Source organism: Megalops cyprinoides, chromosome 3 (assembly GCF_013368585.1).
Source record: "Megalops cyprinoides isolate fMegCyp1 chromosome 3, fMegCyp1.pri, whole genome shotgun sequence".
In the NCBI taxonomy this organism is placed as follows: domain Eukaryota; kingdom Metazoa; phylum Chordata; class Actinopteri; order Elopiformes; family Megalopidae; genus Megalops; species Megalops cyprinoides.
The window spans coordinates 21,632,451-21,638,063 of record NC_050585.1 but is presented as its reverse complement, the minus strand read 5'-3'; positions in this window follow the sequence as shown (position 1 = coordinate 21,638,063).

Here is a 5,613-nt window from a genome sequence, read left to right as displayed (position 1 = left end):
TTGTCAGGTTTGCTGGCAGATTGTTACAGTCTCCTCGTGCCATCAGTCTAAAAGCGTTTTGTTTTTCAGATTCAACGTATTAGGTCATTTAGTGTAGATGGATGGAGTATGCAGTTGTTGTATTTCATTGGCCTTGTTTTACTCAGGAAACGGGTTTGTGTTACAGTGAGTAAACCAGTTTTACTCCAGCAGTGGGGGCTGGGGGGGTTTTCCCCACTGAACATTAAAAGTGTTAAAACGCGGGTTGGAGTTATTGTGGGAATATGCCGCCAGCCGTAAGGAGCCGAAGCATCGCGGAATGAGAACACCCCAAACAGCGCCGTGCCCATGGCAACAGGTGGCGCACAGTGAGCGTCCCGCTGAGAACAGTGATTAGTTTAACGGTTGTTGTGTTTTGTAAGAGTCCGGTCATTGGCAGCGGATGTTTCTGAGAACAAAAGATAAATTGGCCATCAACATCATTTCCGTGGGAGACACAATGTATTTGTACAGCCTATCAAAAGAGTCAAGTCTTCCTGGCAACTACCCAGGGGCAAAAAGTGTTCAAAACCATGGGGAATGAACTCAAAAGAAGCTATGTCATTCCAAACACTGAATGGTATGCAATAAAATGTATGACTATTGTTGCCAGAATGTTTCATATGCTGTACAGAGAGTCTCAGTATCCCCGTGCATTTTTTTTCCTCTCCATACTGAGTGTGAAACTGTCATTTTCTAAATGTCTGATGTTTTATGTCTATTCCATGTTTTCTTACAAATCATGAGACTTTTTCCCTAAATCTCATTGAAGCTTAGCTAAAATAAACAATGCACTTCTGCTTTGCATCGTTGATATTGCTGACAAAACTACGTTTGTGTCTTGTGTGTGTGAGTGGTGTGTATGTGTGAGAGAGTGTGTGTGCACCTATATATCAGTTCAATTAAAGTATATCTGTGTTCTATCTGCTGTATAGAGGGCTGCAGCCCTGATTAAGCACTATGGTGAGTAGCGGGGTCCTGGGGAAGTGTTTTCAGGAACGTACCTTCCAGAGCCAGCAGCTGATCACTGTGGCTGAACAGTGTAGTGACATCACAGACATTCTATTACGATCAGACATTCAGACCCTGTGGTCCTTCCATCCTCAATCCAGGAGGTTCTGGTGCTGTCTGCGTTCCTGTTCATTCTGACCATGGATGTTCTATTTTTTCTATTTTACACCTTCAAGAGTGTCTATAATGAGCCAGCAAATCAGAACACTTGTAGTTTAAACAATTGTAGAGACAGAACTTTCAATGTAGATCTGGTCCACATATTTTAAAAAAATCTGTGGTGACATCATGAAGTTTCCTTTACTGTGTCAACTAACAGCTGGTATCATCACCAAACTACATTTCCCACGATGCATCCCAACCTATACAACCTCAAAGACTCCTCAGCTTCCTCTGCTTCAGGTACTGGCAGGTCCTAAACTATCTTTAGAGGTGCATAACTCCACTTACAGTGAAGAAGGCAATGGAAGTGCAGGATATCAGAAAGGCTGGTATGAATTTTTGTCCACGGTGTTCTAGTCCTAACAGTATGAATTGTCTTATATCACATACTATGACTGAAGCCAGGCCATTCATTATCTTTACTTCATTTAGCATAATACCTAAGGTTGTCTTACAGATGTGTTTTTAAATGTACCAGGCTTTTTAAACAATGTAAAATGTATGCTGTATATAATTGCAGGATGATAACTAACTTTAGTATCTGTCACATCGAAGATGTAAATGTGACTGCTGATGCCCAAGATACAGGAGTGGTATGGCCTTTCTGGCACTTTCAGCATACATTGTTGTGTGTCCTTTCACACAGTGCAGACTGCGTTTGCTGTGAGTAAAGCCTGGTTTCAGGGGAGATTTAAATGAATGGTGCAGTATGTAAGCTCTGACAGTGTTGCAGTTTCACATGACCTCGGCGCTCGTGCAAGATCAGTCAGCGCTTTCAGCGTGACCATTCCCATGGAACCCCAGCATCCCCCTGTACCCAAAATGCAACCCCACAGGCCTCTGTGCACTGTTTTACACTAGGATTGGGAAGTCAGACCCCCACTTTAATATATCTCTCCCACACTTCTCTCCCACAAATAGGGATTTTGATGTGGGGATGTTGATCAAATGGCCATCCATCGATCGATGAACACAAAAGCAGACATACACACACATATATACACATGCACACACTGTCTCACACTCAGGTCTAGAGGGGTGGGTTTCTGCTCCACATCCCTGAGAGACGTTCCAGCACTCGCCACAGCTCCAGCAGACTGACGTGATCGGGGAGGGGGACAGACTCGGGTTTTCTTTTGCTTCACTCATAATTGGCTGGATGATAATGCCAATTAGCCAGGCTCCCTCAGTGGTCCCTGGTGCCCATGGTACATTATCAGTAGGTCCCTGCCTTGTGTTCCCTCAGATTACACTGCGGCTATAGTGTTACTATGAAAACACGCCAGGAGGCCCAGGGCTTTCTCAGGGAATTCCACACCGAGCAGTTTACTGACCCACATCTGGAGCATAACCAGGCACCAGTGACGCATAGCAGGGAGACATATACCTTTCAGTGTACCTCGGAGAAAGGTGTGCTTCTCTTTCAGCATCTACATCCAAAGAGCCAGACACAAAGCGGTACCTTCAAGCTGCAATGCTGGGGGCTAAGATAAAGTCTTAAATACTAATTCAAATTATGCAGGTCACAAATCTATTCAGTGCATTTAACTCTGGCTTTATGGTATATGTCCACAGTGTGGTCCTTCTTCTTCAGAACTAACTTTCAATAAGCTTTAGCCTATAGACAGTGAATCTTGAACACGCACATTCACACACACACACGTACACACACAGGGGGCCAAACCAAAAGATGTCATTCTCTCTCAAAGGCTCACTGTTGAACAATGTCAAGGGTGTTACAGCCAAGGCCTGCACAACAATAATCAGCACTTACTCAAAAGCTGTGAACAATGAATGGACAACTAAAATTACCCTCAAATACTCTGGCAAGTTAGGCATGTTTCAGCTTCAATCAGGTTGTAAAGCTTTTTTCTCTGAGGGATTTTGTAAGGGTCTACACACAACTATGGTATCAAGCTTATGGATAAGTTCACAGCTATTGTTCTGTTTTAGAAATCTAATGGGGAGCTTTGGGAATTACTGTTATGTGGGTTTGTTAAACTTCTATGTACATAATACATATTAAATCAACGTCGTTATGACCGAACTTACTGAGAAAGTGTGTGTGTTAGAATGAGGATGTGTGTGAATGAATCACTGAGTGAATGAGTGAGTGAGTGAGTGAGTGAATAATTGACTGAGTACGAGTGAGTGAGTGAGTCAAAAATGGATTTGTGGTGGAGAGCCAAATCACAAACTGGTATCCAATAATCCAGAGTTCCGTCTCTAAGGACGACTCTCCTCACCCGTTCCTTCGGGTTGTTGTTTCAGCTGGGCCGTTAGAGAGCAGCACTTTGGGCTCCTTAACTGTGATGAAAAGTCAATGGACATGTCTCTTAAAAGAGGCAGTGGTCTACTGCCTCCCTCCAAATACCATGTTCCTCGGTGTTGCAGAATTACCGTGTCATTGCTCCACACGTTATACCTCAGCCAAAAGCTTGAAACATGGAAATTACTCATTACATACAAAGTAAGTGAGTGTAACTTTTTCAAAACATAAATTAGTTTTTTAATAGAGTTAGAAAAGAGTTTGAAGTGAGTTTCCCATCCAGTTCAGGCACCAGGCCATCATCTGCCTCTATCACAGGACATTCCAGAGCTCAGCAATTATTCACAACATGAGAATCACTACATGAGATGTCAGGTATCTTGTACATTGCTGCTAATAATCTACTGTCAGGCCGAGGGTATTGCTGATTCTGATGTAGGAAAGTCAAGTCCAGGAGAGGCCTCATTTCAGTGGTCATCTAACTCCTAAACAAACACTCAGGTTCAATAGTTGTGTTTGTCCAGATATTGCCACTTACTTTACTCTCTGTGGTGCCGATTTCCACTACATGTCAGTGTTGTTTCTGTTCCTGTATTTTTGTGTGAGGTACTCTAATTTATCAGTAGTATAAATTTGCTCTTGGAGGGACAACAAATTGAAATCTGAAAACTGAAGGATTAAACCAGACAGCCTGAAGCCTCTGTATCAGTTGAAAAGTGCAGCCCGCCTGCTGGATGGATTTTAACTGCAATAACACATTGAGAATGATAACAGCGGTCCAAGTCTTATTCTTTTCACCGATCCAGAGAGCACCGCTCTGATAAAAAGGCCGTAAAGTAAATTTAATTTATAAAAAAAAACCTCATAAAAAGGGATTTTGAAACTCTTCACCAATACCGGATCCTATCAGGGAGAAAACACAGATGAGTTTAGCAGTTCAAAGCTGACCGAGCCGCTGCAATGCCTCAGAGACACAGGGCAGCACAGGGAACTGGGCTGTCTCTCACGCTCATGACATGCTTGCTGCGTGGTGGAGACATTTGGAGTTCTCCACCAACTGGATCAGAAGTCTCGCTCAGTGCATAGAAAGGCAGAGCAACAAACAAATTTGAGATCCTATTTATTAATGAGCTCAGTAGTAAAAATTGTGATGAACACACCTGGTGCAGAGCCATCTTCAGCCTCACATATATGTATTGTTTCATGGGAAACACGTGTACATGTGTAATTATAGGTGCTGGACCTGGATCAATTGAGCAAGCAGGTGTGAAGGACTCTCCCACCCCCTCACCTCTTTGCCTGTGTGTGGTACTTCCTGGGTTGCCAAAAATACATCCAGTTAAATATTTGCTTTTTTTTTGCATATTTCATATGTTTAGACATTTCATTCAGTTTCCTAGAAACAATATCATGTTGTATTATTGTCCTGCTTTCCATTTGACCTGCACATCCAGACACCTCCCAGTTTTACCAGCAAACCGGGCAGAGGAAAAAATTGTTTTGCCAACACTTTGTTCACTATTCCAGGACTCCATTAAAGATGATTGCATCTTTCAATCAGTCAATCAAGAAACAATGAATCATCAAGTTTACTTTATGTGCCATGGCTGTGGAGGCACTGAAGTGAAAGGACCTGTAAAAATGAAAACTCAACAACTGATACGTCTTTGGAAAAAAAGAGAATTAGATCACATTCAATCATCTATTTTTGACCAAACAAAAGACATGCATTTTCCGCAAAAGAAAGAAACAATCTGGATGCAATGTGAAACACAGGCCTTTTAAAAAATGAATTAGTAAAAAAAGCCAAAAGGTGATGTCAGAGTGAATGTGAAAATGGCTCTCAGCTGGATATGATGAGCGCACAGACTAAAGCCGGCACATCTGCACTCTGTCCTGCTGAGGTGGCCCTGGTGCAGGGCACGCTGCTGCTGACGGCAGGCCCCAGAGAGGGGACTATGGCGCTCGTGTGTCCCTGTGATGTCATGGACATCAAAGCGTGCGTGGGCCCAGAAACCCCTGTGGCTCTGTGAGAGAACGCCGCTGGCCATTCCTGAGGATTTAGGTGCAGGATGTTGACAGACCGAGCCTTAACTGTGTCTGTGATGACACCATTGTTTCCAGGGAGCCAGTGGCCTTGAGCCATCGCGCAT